This window comes from Bos indicus x Bos taurus, chromosome 26 (genome assembly GCF_003369695.1).
Source record: "Bos indicus x Bos taurus breed Angus x Brahman F1 hybrid chromosome 26, Bos_hybrid_MaternalHap_v2.0, whole genome shotgun sequence".
NCBI classification, from domain to species: Eukaryota; Metazoa; Chordata; class Mammalia; order Artiodactyla; family Bovidae; genus Bos; species Bos indicus x Bos taurus.
In genome coordinates, this window is record NC_040101.1 from 20870186 (window position 1) to 20893292 (window position 23107).

The 23107-nt window shown below is 49.1% G+C and overlaps 1 long non-coding RNA gene across 1 annotated transcript; it reads left to right on the top strand.

The window, feature by feature from the left end:
- The first annotated feature begins 17362 nt into the window (after positions 1-17362).
- On the top strand, positions 17363-19205 carry LOC113884507. The gene is made up of 3 exons (XR_003508893.1): positions 17363-17683; positions 18596-18651; positions 18983-19205. It is a non-coding gene; the product is annotated as an uncharacterized LOC113884507 (long non-coding RNA).
- The last annotated feature ends 3902 nt before the right edge of the window (positions 19206-23107 follow it).

Consider the following 23107-nt stretch of genomic DNA (forward strand, 5'->3'; position numbering starts at 1 on the left):
ATAACAGTGGCTGCGTTTATTGAGTGCTGTTTCCTAGGCACTCAAGCTTTCCATATTTGGCCTCATTTAATCAATACAACCACTCCAGGAGGGTGGAATGACTTCCATGGAACAGATTCACGGAGTGAGGCTCTCTCTGGGAGAGGTGGAAGAGCTGGGATTGGAGCTCTGGTCACACTTGACTATGTGCTGACCACCGCCTGATGTAACATGACCGCTTCTAGCCAGGAGACTGAGAGCAATATATCAAATATTAACAATGGTTCTTTTTGGGGGGTGGGAGGCCTGGGGGGGGTGATTCCCCCCTACTTTTCTGTATTTTCCAAATTTTTCCTTATGTAGGTGTGATTCGCTTTTTGTATCTTTTCCATTTTTTCAGTTACTCATTTTGCTTATCAGGGCTTCCCCAGCGGCTCAGCGGTAAAAAATTCACCTGCAATGCCAGAGACTCTGGGTCGGGAAGATACCCTGGAATAGGAAATGGCAACCCACTGCGGTATTCTTGCCTGGGAAATCGCATGGACAGAGGAGTCTGGTGAGCTACAGTCCAGGGGGCTCGAAAAAGAGTCAGACACAACTTGGCTACTAAACAACAATTCTGCTTATCAGAACTTGCAACATGTTTGTTTGTTTGTTTGTTTGTTTTTCCATTTACCAGTAGGTCTCAGTGATCTTAACATCTTTCAGATGCCCTTTATTCTTTTGTGGGGAGAGGAGGGGGCTCAGAACATTCCATGGTACAGATTTGGCATACATTTTTTTATCTATATTTCCTATTGAGGGCCATCCTAATCTAGACTCTTTTGGACAGAGGGTGTTTTGTTTGTTTGTTTTTCACAGAAAAGAATAAACTAGGGGGGGAAGTACTTCTAGGTGGCTCCGGCAGATTGGAGTTGGAGGGATTTAATTAGGGGCTCCAGATTCGACTTCCCTGGTGGCTCAGACGGTAAAGTGTCTGCCTACAATGCGGGAGACCTGGGTTCAATCCCTGGGTTGGGAAGATCTCCTGGAGAAGGAAATGGCAACCCACTCCAGTATTCTTGCCTGGAAAATCCCATGGACAGAGGAACCTGTTAGGCTACAGTCCATGGGGTCGCAAAGCGTCGGACACGACTGAGCGACATTTACTTACTTTACTCCAGATTCGAGGACAATCCCTGTTGGTAAAAATGACTGGCTGGAGTGAGCAGGTCTATCTGAAGGATGAGTTTCTCTTCAGTCTTTAGTTTCCAGTAATAATATCCCCACACGTACCCTCGGGGCAGTTCTATCAGCTGACCCCTCCTTGGCAGAAGCAAGGCTTGTCTCTCTGGAGGAAGTTATAGATTAGGATCCCTCCTGCCCTGGATTCATACTGACATGTAGCTTAATTCTGTTTGGCTGTGGGCAAATCCTCTTCAGGAAGTCAGTTATTCCAATGCCTCTGGGCTATCAGGATGTAGGACTGACTCCACTCCATTCACTTCTACCAACTTCCCTGGAGGTCTTTTATAACAAATAGAGTTCGAAAAACCGGAACCTCAGCCAATTCCTTACACCTGCTGTGTGCTCGGCAGCCAACTGTGTTAGGGCTCTGGGCTGTGTGCTTCATTTACATGCAATCTGGGGCCAGAGTTTCAATCAGTTCCAACCTTCTCTGGCAGTTCTCTGAGGGCTTAGGGAGAAAAACCGGGCTGACTCTGACTAGCTGTGTGATCCTGGGTAAGTTAACAACTTCTCTGAGTATCAGTTTCTCATTTGTCAGATGGGGGCAGTGAGAGCTACGTGATAGTGTTGTGCAGATTAAATGAGCTACTGGCATGACTTTGGCATCTAGCACAGTGACTATGCCTGGAAGCTGAGCAATGAGTTATGGGCATAATCCTTAAGGAGCCTAAGAATGCAAGCCTTTTGTCTCCCTTTAGCCCAGCCTGCCGGAGAAGGCGATGGCACCCCACTCCAGTACTCTTGCCTGGAAAATCCCATGGATGGCAGAGCCTGGTAGGCTATAGTCCATGGGGTCACTAAGAGTTGGACACGACTGAGCAACTTCCTTTTCACTTTTCACTTTCCCGCATTGGAGAAGGAAATGGCAACCCACTCCAGTATTCTTGCTTGGAGAATCCCAGGGACGGGGGAGCCTGGTGGGCTTCCATCTATGGGTCGCACAGAGTCGGACACAAGTGAAGTGACTTAGCAGTAACAGCAGCCCAGCCTGCATTGAGATCACCTAGGACTGTCCAGGAGAGCTTGTCTTTGAGATCCTCTGATTCAGGGGTGGTGGTTTAGTTGCTAAGTTGTGTCTGACTCTTTTGTAACCCCACGGACTGTAGCTCGCCAGGCTCCCCTGTCCATGGGATTTCCCAGGCAAGAATACTGAAAGGGGTTGCTATTTCCCTCTCCAGGGGATCTTTCTGACCCAGGGATTGAACCCCACTCCCCTGCATTGCAATCAGATTCTTTACTGGCTGAGCTACCAAGGAATGGAAGGGAAGCCTATTCATTTCTCAGACAATGGGATGGTACCCTGAACTATCTAAGCTAAAAAGCAAGAACGAAACAAATAAGCTCCCACTTCTAAAGGCAGCTCCTAAACCTGTAAGAGCCCAAACTCATCCAGCTGCTATCTATCCAGCATGCTGTATACCTCCTTACTATATCCATAGATGTGTCTTCATCACATCACTCCATCCTTAGCTCCTGCAGCCAGAACATCAAAGCTTCTAAGAGTGGAGGCATCACTGAGTGAAGACCTGGTCCAAAATGTATTATAATATTAGACAGTGAAAAAATTAGGTGAAACAAAAGGTCTGAGACAACTATTGTAGGAAAAGAGAAAGCCCATGTACATACTGCTGGTATAAGAAGTTCCCTAGTATAAAAGCTTTATCAGCTAACAGCAGCCTCTTTGAGGGGGTTGGGGGAAGCTCTCCTTGTTTACTTTTTTTTTTTTTAATTTATTAAGAAGATTGATTTGGCTGTGCTGTACTGCATGCTGGGTCTTAGTTCCCTGACCAGCAATCGAACCCAGACCCCCTGCCGTGGAAGCCTGCAGTCTTAACCACTTTATTGTTTGACTTCCTGAAAATGAACGCATCTTTTGAGAAAGGCAGTTATTGCAGCAGTTAGGAATGAGGGATATGTTGAAATCAGACCACCTGGTTCACCTTCAAACTCAGATGTGTGTCTGAGGACCAGACAGAAGCTCTGGCAGCACATGTGTAAAGGTGGGACGACAGCAATAATACAACCAATGTCACAGGGTTGTTGAGAGGGTTAAACAAGGAGATGCACGTGCTGAGCACCATGCCTGGCATTCAGTAAACTCTCAATACACATGTAAATGTTTATATATGTAAACATAGGACAGGGGTATTTTGAGGTGGCCCCTGTCTTTCTATGATACACTCAGCCCCATAAAAAGGAATGTGAGAGAGGAAGAAAGAATAGGGAATGACTGCCTGTTAACCGGCCAGCTCTGAAAGCCCCCCCGCACCATGCAATGTTCTCTATTCTCACGAGGGGAGCAGTTAAAGAAAACACTGGCATGGGGCAGGGGGAAACATATAATTAGAGTCCAGCAAAACGTTTACAGGCCATCCCACCCCCAACACTGCCACAGGGACAAGCTGGTGACAGAGCTGGAGAAGTGACACATGTTTGTCCTGTCTCGAACTGGGAGCTTCTGGGGCAGGAAGGAATTAGAGCTGTCCAACTCATTTGCCCATTCGGTGAGTGTTTACTGAGGGCTGGTGGTATGCCAGCTAGTAGTTCTAAGCCCAGGGATACAGCCTGGACAGAGAAGACCAAAGGAAAACAAAACACCAAATAAACAAACAAAAGCTCATAAGCAGAGAGCTTCCATTGTAATGGAGATAGATAGACACTAAACAAAATGAGTAAGACTTGTAGCCTGCGGAGTCGCTGTAAATGCCATGGAGAAAAATTGAACAAGGAATGGTGTTAGGGGTTACTGGGAGAGTTACCCAGGAGGTAAATTATGGGGAGTGAGTGAGCTGGTGTTCTTGGGAGCTGAACTCTGCAGATTTCTGAACCCCATCCTTATTCAGAGTTTCCTTGAGTCCCAGCCATCAGAGATTGCAAACCAGGCGTTTCTCTGATTGTATGTGGAAGGCTCTGGCTTGGGGAAAACTGAAGGCTAGGTGAGACACTCTGCCTCTATGATGCTCCCAGGAGAAAGCCATCCACACGCTGCTTTGAGAGGCAAAAACCAGGGGAGTCTGGCTTGAGCATGGTCACACTGAAGCAGTGGTTCTTGGCCTTGAGTGGCCAGAACGTCACGGGGTGAAGAGGGTGGGCATGGCGAGGGTTATTAAACTGTGGAGTTTGGATCCTACCACAGTCTCTGGGGTGGTCTGCTGGGGACCCCACCTGGAGAAACACAGGTGGGTGAATTATCTATGACCCAGACAGAAGTCTGGAATCTCAAAAATACTGAGATTCCCACCCAGTGAACCCACCTACTTATTTTAATAATAATGGCTTTATTTTATTGAGCACTCACTGTGTGCAGGGCTCTCTGCCGAGCACTTAAGATTTATTATCTTCCTTTAAGTCTCACAACAACCTGGTGAAGGAGGTAAAATTCCCATAAGGACACTGAAGCATAGTGGTTAGTGGCAGAAATGGGGCAAAGATCTAGGCTTGCTGATGCTAAACTGAGGCCGGAAGTTGTTCCCTACACTGCATCGCTCCGAGGCTCCGGTGGTCACTTCCGGAGCTCCTCTCCATAGCTAGATTGCAAACTGCTTGGGGCAAAAGTTGGCTCTTAGGCTGCCTGCACGCCTCAGACAGACTTTTCTTGAATTAACCATGCTTTCCTTCCCAGAAGGAGCTAAAAGAACATCTTCTAGACCTTTCTCCCCAGCTATTGAACCCCTGCTGCTGCTGCTGTGTCGCTTCAGTCGTGTCCGACCCTGTACGACCCCATAGACGGCAGCCCACCAGGCTCCCCCATCCCTGGGATTCTCCAGGCAAGAACACTGGAGTGGGTTGCCGTTTCCTTCTCCAGTGCATGAAAGTGGAAAGAGGAAAGTGAAAGTGAAGCCGCTGTCGTGTCCGACTCTCAACGACCCCATGGACTTCAGCCTACCAGGCTCCTCCGTCCATGGGATTTTCCAGGCAAGAGTACTGGAGTGGGGTGCCATTGCCTTCTCCAATTGAACCCCTAGCCCCTGTAATAGTGTCTCCTCCTTCCCCTAAGCAGAGCCCGTCCTCCCTGAGCTCCTGGGACTCAACTCTCCCTGCTTGGGGCCTTGTATTTGAGTTTTCAGCCTTCTCTTCCCTTCCCTTCGCTGAGTTCCTCCTGGGCTGTGAGCTAGCTCCTGGCTGGCTTCTCCCCATCTGCCTCCCACGAAACAGTACATAGTAGACTTAGTGAATTCAAGGGGAGCTGGTTGATCACATTCAGACTCTAGATTTCTGTGGCCATATACCAAGGACTGTCTTTTTTTTTTTTTTGCTTTCCTAAATCACATTCACTATTCATTTTTATTTATTTTAAAATTAAAGTACAGTTGATTTATAATATTATATTAGTTGCAGGAAATCAACCCTGAATAGTCACTGGAAAAACAGAAGCTGAAGTTCCAGTACTTTGGCCACCTAATGTGAAGAGCTAACTCATTGGAAAAGACCCCGATGCTGGGAAAGATTGAGGGCAGGAGGAGAAGGGGATGACAGAGGATGAAGATGGTTGGATGGCATCACCAACTCGATGGACATGAGTTTGCGCAAGCTCCAGGAGATGGTGAAGGAGAGGGAAGCCTGGGTGCTGCAGTCCATGGCTTGCAGAGAGTTGGACGTGACTGAGTAACTGAGCATGCATACGTGCAGCAAAATAATTCAATCTGCCCACCTCAAAATCCTCAGCTTAATCCTATCTGCAAAGTCCCTTTGCCACATAAGGTTATACTTTTGCAGGTTCTGTCATGAGGGGGGCATTCCTCGGCTACCCCCACCAACATGAGCAACACTTGATTTTGTTCAAGTGTTGAGAGGAGGAGAGGGAGAAACCTGCGCTTCCTCTACTTTCCTCATCTAAGAATGATACCCCATTTACCGACACAAAACCTGAGGTCCTCTTTGATTCCTCTTTCTCTTGTGCCCCACCCCCGCCACATTTACACATCCAAAAAGATGTCTTTTCACAGGAACATTTCCTCTTCTACCATGCAAGAGATCTGGGTTCTGTCCCTGATTTGGGAAGATCCCCTGGAGAAGAGAATGGCTACCCACTTCAGTATTCTTGCCTGGAGAATCCCATGGACAGAGGAACCTGGTGGGCTATAGTCCATAGGGTTGCAAAGAGTTGGACACGACTGAGCGACTAACACTTTCACTTTCACAGAAACGTTTCCTGTTCTACCTCCCTCATCCAAGCCCTCTTTGTCCCTCACTTGGACTTTGGCAGCCTCCTAACTGGTCTCTGTGTCCACTCTATCCAGCCAGTAGTCCTTTCTCTAAGTAGCTGGTGGTCTTTCACCTGCTTAAAAGCCTGCAGTAGCTTCCCATCTCAGAATTAAATCCATTCTCCTCACCTTGGTCTGCAAGGCCCCATATAATCTGGGAGCCTTCCAGACCATCTCTTGTTTTTCCCTCTTGCCCATTCAGGTAGATGAGCTAGGACTACTTGAGAGTGTTTTCTACCCAAAACAGCAACAATGCCATCCATTAATTGACCTCTCCTCCTTTGTCTGAGTTAAGCATTTAATCCTCACAGCAACCCAAGAGAAGCAGTTGGGATTGGATTCAAGAACAAAGATTTCACTCAAAATAACATTACGATTAATAAATGTCCCTCTGCCCCTCCATCCTCATTTCCCCTACTCCCACACCTTCCCTGCAGACCCTGATCAAGGTGCTTTGAACTGTGGGAATTGTGCCTGATACACCACGTCCTTAGCATTGGCCACTGGGAGTGAGGCTCTACAGAGAACATACAAGTCTTCAACAGACTTATCTTAGGTGACTTCAATCATAAGGAAGGTGATGCTAGTGAAACCTCTCACAGGAAGTCCCCCTTGATTGCTTTAGTCCCCAGAGTTCTTACTTTTCTTTCCAACTTGCAGTTTATTTCATTTACTTCCGGGCAGGCCTTGCAGAGGTCATTATCACTTCACTTGTACATAGAATATAAACTCCTTGTGGGGAAGGGGGTTTTGTTTGGTTTTACACTGCTGCATCCTGAGCGCCCACAAAAGGCCTGGCACAGGGTAGGCACAGAAGTATTAGGTGGGTGAATATATCCTATCTGCAACCCACAGAGACTGGAGTTGGTCTGGGCAAGGCCTTGTCCTGGCTTCCAGGGGTACAGAAATGACCTAAATAACTGTTCACCCTATAAACTTATGGGGGAGACAGACAGACCTGCATGCTCACCACAGACTTCATCAAACGAAGGAGGTGGCCATCAGCAGGGGGGCTGGACCTGCTTGTTGGAAGGGTGCAAATTGAGTTTAGAGAGACAGTTGTTGCTGAGTCCCTGGTGCGACAGGCAGACGTGAGCCTGTGGGGAATAGAGACTTACCATCAGATAAAAGTCAGGCACACACAGGCTCTGGAGCCCCACTGCCTGGGTTTGGTCCTCCACTACTCACTAGTTATGTGATCTTGCCTGAGTTTACTCTAACAAAAAGTGCTGACTTCAAAACCTGCTGCAGAGATTCTGATCTAGCAAGTTCAGGCTGGCTAGGAGCCTGTGTAGTTTTTTTGTTGTTTGTTTTCCCAAGCATCTTGTGATTCATTATAGATGGGCCACAGACCATGTCTTGAAAAGCACTGGCTTGCAGGCAGAGATCATGCCAATCAGCAAACTGGAGTGTCAGACTTGTATCTCAGTGACATTTTTCAGTATGAGATCATGAATTGTCATTCGAAGTTAGACATTTAAACATAATACCACCCAGTAGGTGCCATGGAGAAGGCTTCAGGACAGCAGCCAAGGAGGATATCCAACAGGCTCTGTCTCCCCAGGCCAGCCCAGGATACTCCCCAAAGGCAGGTAGCAAGGGACTCTGCAAATGTTTATTGATGGTCTATCAGTAGACCTCAGAGAAGGCAATGGCACCCCACTCCAGTACTCTTGCCTGGAAAATCCCATGGATGGTGGAGCCTGGTAGGCTGCAGTCCATGGGGTCGCAAAGAGTCGGGCACGACTGAGCGACTTCACTTTCACTTTTCACTCTCCTGCATTGGAGAAGGAAATGGCAACCCACTCCAGTGTTCTTGCCTGGAGAATCCCAGGGACAGCGGAGCCTGGTGGGCTGCGGTCTATGGGGTCTCACAGAGTCAGACACGACTGAAGTGACTTAGCAGTATCAATAGTGGTATCCGATCAGTATCCATGATGGTCTATCAATGGTCTATCTAGCTAAACTCCAGTTAGTTAACCCCAGTTCCCCACATAGGTTCTGGGTGAACCACAGACCCCAGGGAAGACCAGGTTGGTATGGGGGTACAAGAGGTGGTACCCAGTTCTGGTGACTCCATGGCTTGACTTGAACCAGGACCTCACGCCCAGGAACTCTGAGAAGCTGGATGTAAATAAGGCCACGGGAGATGTGAGCGAACCTCTCTGAGCCTTAGATGAAACGCATGGCCTGAGGTTTATAAGGGCATACTTCATCTATTCATTCCACCAATATTTAAGCACCTGTCAATGTGCCATGCTGGGGTAGGCATACAGTGGTGAAACAGGTGTCTGTACTCAGTAACCTTATGTTCCAGAGGGGAATCAGATTATTAATATAAGCAAATAAAATATATAAATTAACATAAAAGGGTAATAATGAAGGCAAAAGGAGAAGAGGGTAGCAGAGGAACAGAAGGTTAGATAGCATCACTGACTCAATGGACATGAATTTGAGTAAACTCCGGAAGTTGGTGGACAGAGAAGCCTGGCATGCTGCAGTCCATGGAGTCGCAAAGAGTCAGACACGATTCAGTGACTGAACAACAACAATAATGAAAGGAAGATCAAAAATGAGAGTAATTGGATGGAGAATAGGGAGGTTACATTTTTAGTAGGGTGATAAGAGGTTTTTTGAGGAGATGACATTTATCCTTAACCTGGATAAAGAGGAGTGAGCCATGTTGGATCCAAGGGAAGCATATTCCAAGCAAAGGCTGCGAGGTGGAAACTGCTTCAAATGCAGGGCCCTGTGCCTTCTACAGTGCCCTCAGCATGGGGTCATTGAGCCTCTCTGTGACTGTCTGCACTGTCAGGGGCTCACACCTTTCACCTCAGGGACTCTAGGTGTCATTATCCTCTGGAGGAGGAATTGGCAACCCACTCCAGTATTCTTGCCTGGAGAATCACATGGACAAAGGAGCCTGGAGGGCTACAGTCTATGAGGATCACAAAAAGTCAGAAACGACAAGCCAACTAACACTGACTGTAACTATGACAAACACTGATGCAGAACCTCCTGCCAACCATAACCTTTTCTCACATGGGCCTCACACTCGCCCCTCAGGTAGGTGCCTCTCAGGTAGGTATGACACTGTGTTATGGGCATTTTCCTGACTGGGGCTCTGGGAACTCAGAGAGTGAAACACGTGGCCCAGGTCCCGAATTTGTCAAATGTCAGAATGAGGATTTGTATCCTGGGCAAACGCCAGAGCCCCGGACACATAATGGATATGTGGCCGTTGTTGAGTTGATGTGACTAGACACCCCTGCCCCGGTTCCTACTTCTCTCTGAGGCAGGGACTCTTGGGCCTGCAAGGACCCCTCGTCTTAGGCCACTAACATGGCCGCCGGGCCTGCTAGACCCTGGTCCTCACACTGAGGGTCGCCCCTCTGCCATGTAACTAGCGTGGGATTCCTGAGAGCTAGACTTGGGGATGGTGAGCCAGATCAGCTGGGTGGAAACATCCTTCTAGGCAACTCCTTCTAGAGGGAAGAGCTCCTGGCCCCATGCTGCGCTCTGTTCCCAGCTGCCTCCAGCCTGCCCCCTCCACGGCCCCAGACGTCCGCTTGACTCAGCCTGAGCCCTGTGTGGGGGCGTCCGTTGGGCTTCCGCAACTTCCTGTGTTCTGCCTTCTACATACCTTTTTTTCCATTCCCAGGGAATCCCTCCCATCAGGGTTTGTTTTTACACCCTGGAGCCGACCAGCCCACAGAACAATTAAAATGGCTCCCTCAGAATCCCCCGGAGCCATTCCTGCCTTACACAGTCAGCCTCATGCCTCCAGGGTCTGGCAAGAGCCTCCCTCCCTCCCTAAGGCTTCAAGTTCTGACCCTTGTGCAGTCTCCAGGTTAGGACTTTCTCTGCCAAAGAGCCTCACTGTGTTCCCCACACCCCAACTCTTACTCCCTTTGCTGTCTGAGCCTTGGGAGTGGACACCTGTCATGGTTGTCTGTACCGTCATCCCTTCTGCTTCCTCTTGATATGACTTCCTTTTTTCTGGGTAACCCTCCCATCCCCCCATCCCCTGTGATTTCTTCCAATCACGTTAATACCCTTTCTCCTGGCCACTGTGATTGGCCCAGAGGTGGACATATGACCCAAAACAGGCCAATTGGAATCCTTGCCTGGGACTCTGTGAATAGAATATAGGGAGAAGAAAATCCCCCTCTTTTGCCTTTGGGTTTGCCAAACTGACGTGATGCAAGCCAGGCTGGCACGGTCCACACCCCTTCTTCTCTTCCTCTTACAAAATGGAAGCATCACAAGAAAGAGGCCAACACACAGAAAGAGGCAGGGAGAGTGAGGAAATGAGTTGCTCATTATTTGAGGTTTTAGAGTTTAAACCTCACCTGGATTAATGAGCCAGATTTACTTACGTATTATTTGCTTACTACTTACTTTTGCTTGGAGAAGGCAGTGGCACCCCACTCCAGTACTCTTGCCTGGAAAACCCCATGGATGGAGGAACCTGGTAGGCTGTAGTCCTTGGGGTCGCTAAGAGTCGGATGCGACTGAGCGACTTCACTTTCACTTCACTTTGCTTTTGCTTGAACTAGTTTGCATTTGGTTTTGGTCACTTGCAACAAGTTCAAACAGTCATTCATTCATAAGGTTTTTTCTTGTACTGTGACATACAAAATACCTTTTCAGGGGTCTGTGCTTCTGTTTTTTTCATATGATTGGCAATCTCCTTCAGACCAGGAGTTATTGCCTTAAAATGTTTTCGATATCAAATAATATGCATTGATATGCAGTGAATAAAATATAATAACAAAACAAACACTTGACAACTGCTATGAGGTCCAAGAACTAAAACATGACTGAGATCACTGGCCCTACGGGTGGGCTCCTCCCCTTTTTTGTAAACTGTCTGCCCCCAGTGGTAACAAAGATCTTAAATTTTATGTTCAGTATTCCTGACCCTAAAAAATTTTGAGACCTATTTTTTTGTTTCCTTAAAAAATGTTACTTAGCTTTGCTTATTTTTAAGCTTTAAAAAAAAATGACATAGTATATGTAGTCTTCTGAAACTTGCTTTTTAAAAATTTTATTAAAGTATATCTGATTTATAGTTTTGTTAATTTGAAACTATTTAAAAACTCATCAGCTGTTTCTAAGATTCATCCATCTTATTGCATATAACTATAGTTCATTCACTTTCACACTGCATAATATTACATTGTGGGAATAAACCATAATTCACAAAGTGTTCCTTCTCCTGGTAGTGGATATCTGAGTTTTTCATAGCTTTACTATTATGAACATTGCTTCTTTAAACATCATTATGCACATCTTTCACACAGGTGCAAGAATTTTGGGGGTATATAGCTAGGAGAGGAACTTAGTGTACAAGTTCAACTTTTGCAAATGGTGCCAAATTATTTTCCAAGGTGATCACACTTACTTCTACTCCCCATGACCAGTATAAGACCCCCACTGCCAGTGTCCCAACAGCACCCAGTAGCCCTGCTCTGATTCTCACATGGTACCTTGCGTGGTCTTTGATTTGTCATGGGCTCAAACGGTTTATTTACTGACTGCTTGAGACAGAGGAATGGATGGGCTGGATGGGTACATGGTATGGAAAATGGAGGAAATTTCCAGAAAATTGGAGGAGTAGAGACCATCTTCACCCAGAAAGATGAACTGGAAACTCTAGTATCTCAGAGAGTCAGTTCCAGGTAAAAACCACACTCTGGGCTTATCTGGGTTGATGCCCTAGGACTCCCTTGAGGGCCTTCATGGTTGCCTGAGTCTGACCTCATGGCTCAGCAAACCCTCTCCTTATGCACACAAGCTTCAAGGATGAGCCTGCTTTGAGAGCCTGGCCCTTCCCATCTTGGAACATTCCATGTTTTCAAATGGCTGCACAGTGAGTCTAAGAGGGTGATCTTTGGAAATCCACTCCTTTGGGCAACCTATCTCTGTCTAATACCCACTGTACTTGGATGGGCCCTAATGTCAGTTTCGAAACAGTCACACTTCCCTGCCCTCTTAACTCTAATTTTTTCTTTAAAGTTTTTTGTTTTCTTTATTGTTGTTTGTTTTTGTTTTGTTTTTTAAAAAGCCAATCTTAGTTACATGCTGGGATTTTCTCTCTGGTTTCAGTCACACCTGAAATTCACAATCTTAACACACACACACACACACACACACACACACACCCTCTCAAAGTGCACATTCCTTACTTCAAATCCAAGGCCTATGAGAAGAGTTTTTGTCGAAGGTCAGCAGCTCTGATTGCATTTCTTTATTTAGAACATTGTTTTCTCTGAAACTGATTCCATTACCTTTGAGTTCACGGAAATGGAGCCCATTAGAAAAGTCAAGAGGCTCCCAAACAGGCTTAGAGTGTGATGCTAAACTTAGGTTCGTTTGGCTACTGTGGCTTATTGACAGGGACCTTTCTCAATTTTAATGGAGCCTGCATCTTCCTGCTTTGCAACCACCAACCTTCATGGTGGGAAGAGAGGAAACTTGGGGCTTTAGTCCCAGATGTCAACATCCACTGTTATCTCTCCTCTAAATTCCCTACTCCTTCACAGAGTGGCTGACCTACTTCCCATAGCCTTGATATGGCTCTCTGACACCCACATCCAGGGCTCAGGCTGGCCCAGGCATGCACACAGAACAGGGAGCATTTTGTCCCAGGTCCTGGAAGAATGGGTTTATAGACCTGATCATTGAAGGGTCTCTTGGCTTCTAACCTGCAAGTTCCCTTCCCCATCTTGATTGCCAGAGCCTGAGTGTCTGCGTAGGCGACCACAACCTTGCCTGGCCTTAGCTTCCTCACTCCTGGTCTTGCCTATCCTGTTCCCAGCTGGGCTTTCTGTCATCTCTATGGTTCACAGCAGTGCTGGGACACTGGCTTTGTCCTGGGGTGAGTGAACTACACTCTCTGATCTGCAGAATGAGGGTGATAACACCCACCACACCAATGAAGGTGGACTCACACTTGACACATGCAAGTTGTCAGGTGTCATGACATTGGCAAAAAAGAAACATTTGGATGGTGCCTTGTATTGACTTTGTGAGGGGGTTGCTGTTAGGGTCAGCGGGAGCTAAGGGGAGTGAATTGCTCCATCTGCTCTAAACAGCGATTTGCTAGTACTCATTCAAACTGGAAATATGTAATTATCCCTTGAGCTATAAATTCCATTTCTATGAATTTATCCAATAGAAATACTGAAGACCTATATATATGAAGGTGTTTGATGCTATATTGTTGGTATTAGCCAAAACGTGGAAACCATCTAAATACCCACTTTCCTATATGATACAGCTTTGTGATGGTGTAACATGAAGCCACTAAAAAAGAATGAAATAGTGATTCATGTGTTCTGTGCTCAGTTGTATCCAACTCTTTGTGAGCCCATGGACTGAATCTCCTCTGTCCATGGGATTTCCCAGGCAAGAATATTGGAGTGGGTTGCCATTTCCTTCTGTAGGGGATCTTCCCAACCCAGGGATCGAACCCGGGTCTCCTATGTCTCCTGCATTGTAGGCAGATTCTTTACCTCTGAGCCATATGGCTTGGGGGAAAAAAAAGACACAAAACAATTTACTATGCTATTTCCATGTTTGAGCAAGCTTCGGGAGTTGGTGATGGACAGGGAAGCTTGGCATGCTGTAGTCTGTGGGGTTGCAAAGAGTTGGACACGACTGAGCGACTGAACTGAATTGATTTCCATGTTTAAAAATAGGATGTGTGATGTATATGTATGTATATGCTGAGAATGTTTCTGAAAAATTAAAAATGAATAGATAACAGAGAATATGTTCTAGGGATAGAGATAGAGTAGAAGGAGAGTTATCTCTTGCTATGTGCTCTGTACTCTGAAGGTTTTTATCATGTGTCTGTGCAAGTTAAACACAATTTTGAAATAGAAAAACAAATATAGTAAGCTGTCTTCTGTTCTAATTGCTTCCAGGTTCTTATTTCTGGAACACTGATCTGTCACAAGTAGTGCCTCTGACAATGGCCTTTTAAGAAGAGAAAGACATCATATATGTTAGGGAACTGAAAGGAGGATGTGAGACCCCCAGAATTTGTCCCTGCAGGCTCCCACCCAGGGCTGCTAGTCTCCTGTGGCCTTAAGCCCAGGAAAAGCAGCCCCCAGTCCCCGAACCCTGGCCACATAGCTAGCCACCAGCACCCCTTCTTCTGGGGCCCCCACTCTGTTGAATATCCCTTGATGCATGCCAGGCCAGCGCTCAGTGCTTCACAGGTGTTGGTATCAGGTATTGATCTGCTTTCCTCTTCGCTCCACCCCCACAGCTGGCATGGTTGTCCAGGCCATTGGAGCGTCCTCACAACTCCTTGCCACCCTTCCCTCTATCCTTCACACAGCTTCCTGAGTGGTCTTTGTAAATGACACATCACAACTGTCATTGTGCTTAGAAAGCTTCCTATGGCTTTCTGTTGCCATCAGAATAAAATTCAGACTCATTTCCATGGCTGTGGGGCCTCTTGACTCCCTCTCCTCCTCACCTCCCTGACTGCCCCCTCTCCCACTGCTTCAGCCACTCTGGCCTTTGTGTTCCTGAAACAGCCCAAGCACATTCCTGCCCCAGGGCCTTTGCACCTGCCATTCTTTTTAGCTGAATGCCTCTTCCTCCCGCTCTTCACATACCTGTTTCTCATCTTTTCAAAATGTCAAAAAATGTCACTTTTCAGAGATCTCCTTGACGACTGTAGGTAGAGAGCGACTCCTCCCCTAAATCCACCCACTGCTCCATCTGGCACCCAGATTTATTTTCTTCATAGAATTTATCTGTCTCAGCAATGACCTTTTTGACTTGTGTGGGTCTGATCCCTCTCCATAGAATGTCAATGCCATTCCTGTCCCTGCCTCCTGGAGCCTGGCATGGGAGCCATGGGTGTTTATCAAGTGGATGGATACAGTACCGGCTGTGTTGGATACAGTACCTGCTATGTTGGATAGATACAGTACCTGCCCTGTCGGATACAATACCTGCTATGTTGCAGGTGCTCAGTGTTGGTGGAATCTCTGCTGCTTACTTGCTGTGTGGCCTCAGGAAATATCACAAGTTCTGCAGCTATGAAGTGGGACAGGCTAGGAGAACCCTGAGCAAAACAGGTTGCTGTTTTCTGAGTGAAGTTTTTTGTGTTTTTTTTTTTTTTTTTCCCCTACAAGTCTATTATTCTGAAGAAGTTGTGTGGAAACACAAACTCTGATTTTCCAGCTGGGGCCGTTTTCTGCCCACCTTCCTGCTCTGGGAAGCAGCATATGTGCCCAGGAGACTCCTCCGGAGAGGGTTAGCCTGGAAAATATCCCAGTACCCAGGGGGAGGGAGGGGCCCCCCTGGAGGCATTGAACTGTCTCTTGAAAAAGTGTGGGAAGAAAGACTGGGGTAAAAGAACACAGACTTATGGGACGCACATCCTCAGACGATGTCTGACACTCATTGTGTCAGCACAGAAAGTGCTAAATGAATAATGCATGTGACTGTGATTAATTTTTACTATTAGTAGACTGTGTATACTTTGGAAGAACCAGACTGACAATCTCAGATTTTGTATTTTCACAGTCTTCTGCCTCGTTTAACCTTCACAGCCGCCCTATGGGGCAGACACTCATGTATCCGCCCACTTGGAGATGAAGCCACCAAGGTGCAGACAGGGTGTCTTGTTCAAGTTCACAGGTGGCTGCAGCACCAGGAATTAAATACATTCAGACTCTTCCTGCTACAAGTCTGAGGTTTCTTGGAGTTTTCTAGGATTCTTTACTTTTGCGCGGCCTGATCTGTTTCCTTGCAGTTATCAGCAGTAAAACGGCCACTATGAAATGAAAGGAGGCTGTGGGCTTGCTCGGGAGGGAACAGGGCTGGGAAAAGAAGATGGGGCACCACCCCCCCCAACCCGGTTCTGTAGGAGAAGGATGCCAGAGGGCCGATAAGTCAGGAGGGGAAGGGCCGAATCCCGAGACCTCCTTTCAGCATTGAGGCAAGGCGGCTAAATCTCTAAGAGGCCCTGAAGGAGGCTGGACTCTCTGGAAGGGGGCTCAGCAGGAGTAGGTGGAGACAGATGCCTGAAGCAGGCTCCTGTGCGCTGGTCTCCTGGGGCTGGAGATCCAGGCCTATCTTCGTCTCCGGGGGGTTGGGGCGGGGGCCTCAAATCCCAATCTTCAAGCTGTGGGACAAACCCAGCCTGCAGGTTTTTCCTCCACAGCCAAGTTCCAGGGGCCAGGCCCCTTTGAGGGGAGACAACTCACATGTAAAGAGCTCCTGACTCAGAAGCAGACCCCTCCCAAGATGTGCTGGGCGAGGTCCAGCCCCTCATCCTTACCCCCCAGAATGACGCCTCCAGCCTCACCATTACTGCTGTTCCTTTGGGATACACACTGGGGTCAAGCCCTTTGTTCGAGTCTGCAGGGAGGTGACATGAAGTCTCTAACACCTTCGTGGGAATTTAGCCACACAAGGGCGAGTGTGGGGTGAATATTCTATTCCAGGGGCTGCAAGGGGTTGGGGGTGGCACATGGATGAGGGTGCCATACACTAGAGAAGCAGGTCCCAATTTGGCCCCGGGATCAGGGCCTGAAGAACAGGTGGTGGATCCCCGAGGGAAAAAAATAAACTGAATTAGGTGCATTTTAATGAGACCATTATATTTTAGGAAACACCTCTGCTAGAGAGTTCCTGCTTTAAGAACCGGATGAAGGCAGTGTGGTCAGGGGTTGGTGCTCGGGGAAAGGCCACCTGGGGTCTGCACAAGTCTTCTCCCCCCAGCCCTCACCCCTACTCCCTAGCCCCGGCTCCCTCCCCACCAAGGTTTCCGGAGCCGCCACCCACAGAGCAGCCTCAGGGCTGGGGCTGAGTCACAGGCTGTGGTACACGCCAGGGGGGCGAGGGTGGCAGATGGCTTGACGTGGGTGAGAGTGGGGAGGGAAGGGCCTGTGGGAGGGGGCAGTGACCCTGGGCCCAGTAGGGAGGGATTCGAGGAAGTGACCTAGGAGGTGGGCCGGGTTCTATGTCGAGCCCCCCCAACCCCCTGCTCTTCCTTTCTCGGTTTCCGGGGATGCCATTCCTGTAGGGGCAGCCAGCCGTAGCCAGGTTGGGGTAGAGAGTGACCCTGAGGGGGCCTGAGGCCCAGGGCTTCCGCACAGCCTGCCTGGCCCCGCTGGTCCGGCCGTGGGAGGCAGAGCCTGGCTGTGTTTACCCAGGCCGGGCACTTCCGGAGCAGATGGGCGCCTGTCAGCGCTGCCAGCCAGGAACTGGGCTGACATCCTCTCAATGCCAAGTGGCAGGTGACTCGGGGGCCTGGACGGGAACATGTGTTTGGTTTTGCTGCTTATTAGGAGAAATCTCTCCAGGCTGAGAGCTGCCTGCACACCTGAGTGAGCACAGCCCCAGCGAGGGGGCACACGGGCGCAGACTCTCTGACCTGAAGAGGCCTGGCTCTTTTAGTTACTGAGAGCCGGCGACTCTGGTCTGTTAAGCTTTGCTTTTTGTCCCGTTACCTTGGCGTGTTAGGGTCCTAGGACGGTCATTACAAAGCACTGAAAACTGGGTGGTTTAAACCACAGCAGTGCGCTCTCCTACAGTTCTGGAAGCTAGAATTCCCAATTCACGGTGCCGGGAGGGTTGCTTTCCGAGACTTTCCTGCCTCTCTCTCCGAGCTTCCGGTGGTTGCCAGCAGTCCCATAGACACAGCCCATGGACGCATCACTCCAGTCTCTGCCTCCACCATCACGTGGTGCTGTCCCCTCTGTGACCTCACTGTCTCTTCTCTTCATATAAGGACACCAGTCATATTGGATTAAGGGCCTACCCACTCTGGTATGACGTCATCTTCATTTAATGACTGCAACACTCCAGTAATAAAGAGTAGATTGCTACAAAGCCTTGTCTGATAAGGTCACATTCTGAGGTTCTCGGAAGGACATGGATTTTTGGGGGCGATGCTTGGCCTGCTCACCAGTGTCACGCCTCATCTCATCTCTAATTCTTCCTCCTTCTCACTCCTTTCCTCCCTCTTCCATGCTGCCCCCAGCCCCAAGCTCAAGGGGAGGGGAAGTCTGCCTTACTCCCAGGCAGGACGCTGAAGCCTGCAACTGTAAATTAGAAAGAACTCCAGAAAGAACTGAATTGTTTTTGCTAAGATACTCTTCCCCATTAAGAGGCAATCAATTTACAACTGTGGTTTTAATCCTTTTTAGAGTTTTGGAGGCCTTTGGGACAGAGGGAAGACTTTGGACTCCCACTCAGGATAAAGGTACAAATGCACACACCTGCCTTCCAATACCCATCCTCCTTTTCTTGGGTTCCAGGGAAGGCTTTCTGGGAGCCAAAGAATGCCTGCCCTGGGGTCGAAGGAGGTCGCAGCTGCTTGGCATCCCAGCGCTTGGGAGCTTAGGGGTTGCCACTCAGGTCAACGATCTGGGGAGAGTTTCCTCAGTTCAGACTGTTGTCAGTGTGTGCATGGTCGGTAGGGTAGGCATGACTGGGGTAGGGGTGTGGAGGGCCCAAGAAAAAGATGCTTTCATGTGGTGTGAACATGTTTTTTTATGTGTTTGGTTTTTTGTTTTTTTCACTTGCTTCAATAGCCACCACACCAGAGACATCGTTGAGAGGAGACCCAGAGCCTGAGTTCTCCAAGGACAAACCCTGAGCAGATAACAGTGGCTTCTTCTGGAGAGGGCTCTAGCACTGGGGGCCTCAGGGGAGGATTTTCCTTGTTGCTCCCTGTATTTTGGTATGATTTGACCTTTTCTGATGAGAATGTACCTAAATATTAATTTTGTATGAAATAAAAGTTTTTCAAAGAAAGGCTCTGGTATTCTGGGGTTTCAGATCCATTTGAACAGCTTATGAAAACTATGGACTGGTTCTCCCCAGCTCGGAGGGAGGACCAGACTCCTGACCCTGGAGCTGACCCAGCTTCTTCCCGTGTAGAAGCCCACCTGCTGCCACCAGCCAGGCCCCTGGGATGTCCTCTCCCCTGTCCCCACTCCTTACCTGCGCGTGTGCATGCATGTTAAGTCACTTCAGGCATGTTCGACTCTTCGCAACCCTATGGACTGTAGCCTGCTAGGCTCCTCTGTCCATGGGATTCTCCAGGCAAGAGTACTGGAGTGGGTTGCTATGCCCTCCTCTGGGGGATCTTCCTGACCCAGGGATCGAACCAGCATCTCTTTATGTCTCCTGCATTGGCAAGTGTGTTCTTCACCACTGGAGGCACCTGGGAAGCCCTACTTCTTACCCAGTCCCCCCACAAATTCTAGACTCACTCTTCTTGGGGTCACTGTTTCTCTAACTAGAGGCATCAGAATCACCTCCTGTTATTCTTTGAGCCACTGCTCCAGGTAAAGAGCATTCACTGTGCCTTTCAGACTTCACCCGGATCCAGAGATGGGCTCCATCCTGGAACAATGCTCATCCCCTCTCCAGTACCCCTGGGAATCACTTGGGATGGGGGAGAAGGGGAAACCATCTCCTCTTGAGTCAGAATGATGAGATGGGTGGCATTGAAGACTGTGATGGTCTCAGCTGGAAGAGACCCTGGAGGATCACCCCACCCCAGTCAGGGACTGAGGATCCAGAGGTAAGGGTGGCTTCTCCCCAGTCCTCCACTGTCCTCTGAGCCCTGTCCCTGGGCCTGTGCCTCTCCTCTGCACTGAGATGGGACAGGGCTACAGGGGGGAAGGCAAGAGGGGTGCAAGGTAGGGGCTCTCTTCCAGGCTCTATGGATCTTGCCTCACTCTCACCTCAAGGGACTCGACTGAGTGAACAAGGTATCCCTGTCACCTGACCCAGAAACTGGCATGGAGTCGGGAAGGGAAGAGAGGCAGGAGGAAGCTCAGCCCCACCCCACTGTGAGGAGGCAGCATTGTGAAGGAGGGAAAGGTTTGCTGAGGTCTGTTTCCACTTCTTCTGCATCTTCCTTTCCAGCCGGTTCTGTTCTGCCTGTGTCTCAAGGCCACAGCTGTGGGGCTATTTTTTATTCTCTACAGTAAATGTGTTCCACCCTGGGGTGTGTTTTCATCTTAAAGGAGGACTCACAGCAACCCCAAGGGTGGAATGCAGGGTTGCAAGGCCAGCAAAGTTTTGCAACGTAGGGACTGAGGAGCGGAGGGTTCTCCTAGGAGCAGAGGGTTCTCTTAGGCATCTCTGCCCCAGCCCACATCAGATTAACCCTCCCACATCACTCAAGATCCTCAAGATGCAGGTTTCCTGGGGGCTGGCCTTGGTACCACTATCACTGATACAAGCGTGGCCCTCCTGGGGACCAACCCAGCTGCTGTCTGGAGCATCTTTGCCTGCTGGACTGCCCCGGAAGAGATGAAAGGGGGTCCAAGGTGTCAGATTCCTCCAGCGGCTGAGATTAGAGCCCCCACCACATTGAGGGGCAGCAGTCTTGGCTACCCGCCAGCTGGTGACCAGTCTGGGCTGCCCCTGGGAAACAGTGAGAGGCGCAGGCTCCCCTGTCCCCAGTTCCGTTCACTTGCTGCTGGCGGGCGGTGACTTTTGGAAGGACAGGGACACATGGAATGTCTGCAGATCCCAGGTCAACACTGCAATGCCCAACAGCCACCAGTGAGTTCTTTTCTTTTCTTTTTTTTTAAGCTTTTGTTTGTGTGCTTGCTTTTGTTGTGGTGTGCCACTCTCAGGCTCCGTAGTTGTAGCCTGTGGACTTAGTTGCCCCCAGAATGTGGAATCTTACTTCCCTGACCAGGGATCAAACCCGTGTCCCCCACATTGGAAGGCAGATTCTTAACCACTGGACCGCCGGGGAAATCCCACCAGTGGCTTCTCAGGAGACAAATTGCGTGGCCTCTTCCTGGGCCTCTCCTCCTCCTCCTCTGTAGAGGTCAGTGGGGCAGCTAGTGCTCCTTCTATTCCGCTACCACCCCCTGCCCTCGACATTCCCCCAGTGCCTACCCTGTGGCAGCCCTGTACCAGCTGGCCTCTGGGATACAGAGAGAACAGGTCTTGCTTCTTACCTGAGGAACTCGGGTGGCAACAGGCAATTTCAGAAGAACAGGTGTGAGAGCCGTGTTTGGGGTACACCAGGAAGAAAGCAACCCTGCCTGGACAGGCCTCTCCTTTCACATCCATGCTGTATCCCTCTCTCCTCCCACTTAATTAATACCAGCGCAGGCGGGCTGAGCTCTGACACTCTGAGGTGGGATGGCCCTGCCACCTCCATCCTCACCACAGCATGGCACAGGGAGTCCGTGAACTCATTTAACTGGAAAAGGAGACTGAAGGTGAGAGTAGTCAGAAGCCAGCCCCAGGCCACACACACACCTTCCACTGAACTCTTTCTCTGTTGTGGTAAGGGTCCCACTCCCTGAGGTCTGGACTCCATTCTCCTTTCTGCTTTCTTTCTGACCCCACCCATGGTCACATCCTCCCACACACTCAGCGGCTGCCTCCCTCATCTGCATCAGAGGCTCTAGCACCCTTCAGACTGGCATCCACTCTTCCTTCTCCACCTGCCAGGCACCTCTACACAGGCATCCTGCCAGCACCTCAGCCCTGCTCTGCCCAAGCCCCACCATCTCTTCCAGAAATCTGACTATTAATGATGCCCCCTGCTCTTGGGTCCCAAGGCATCTCTCCTGCCTCCATCCAGAACTCACAGTGCTCTGCAGCATGACAGAGCCACAGGGGGCAGTGACTCAGAACCTTTTGGTTGCAAGTGACAGAAAATTTCCATTCAAACTGCTTTGGTCAACCACAGACATTTGAGTAGAGCTGGTCTCAGACCCAGCTGAGTCCAGTGCCTCAGATGGCACCATTGGGTCTTACCTTTCAGCTCAGCACTCAGCATGGGGCTTGGTTTCACACCTAGGTCCTATGGGATGGCAAAATGGCCTTCAGTTCAGGCCTCCACCCACTAAGGATGAGCAGAAGAGAGAGTGCTTCTTGCCCTGGTAAATCCTACACAAGCCCTGGGTTTTGCCCTCTCTGCACCAATCAGTTTGTGCGCAGTCACTGAGGGTAGGAGGATTCAGTGCTCTCACTGGCCAGGCTGGTCCTGGGCTCCACTGGAACCATATGGACACAGTGGTGTTACTAATAAGGGTTTTAACACACATAGGGGTTCCATGAGCTATGTCCTCTCCAAATTTGTGGTGTGCAGGGGAAGGAGAGAAGTGACGGATTTGTTCTGGGGATTTTGGTGGCCATCACTAGGTAAGATTCATACCAAGATACTTTAAGGGTTGAGCTTTAGAATTCACAGTTGAGACTGAGCTGGTTGAGCCTTGATCCTCTAGTGGCTGACTAGGAGATGCATGGTGATAGACAACCCCCCAGATTTCTGTGGTTGACATAATGCAAATTTATTTCTTCCCAAGCTGCATGTTCCATGTAGGGCAGTGGGGTACTCTGCTCCACACAGTGACTTAGGGATCCAAGTGGTTGAAGGTGCCATGGGCACATCGCCACTGTTTCATGTCAAAGGAAAGGAGAGACTGGAGACTCATGCCTGGGCTTTTCACTGGCCTCCCTTTGGGCATGACAGATGTCTCTTCCGCTCATATTTCATTGGCTAGAACAAGTCTCGGCCTCATTGGAAGAGGGTGGGAAACAAATGGTGTATTTGCAGACATGTACTATTGCTATCCCACTCCAGTGTTCTTGCCTGGAGAATCCTAGGGACGGGAAGCCTGGTGGGCTGCCCTCTATGGGGTCGCAAAGAGTCGGACACGACTAAAGCGACA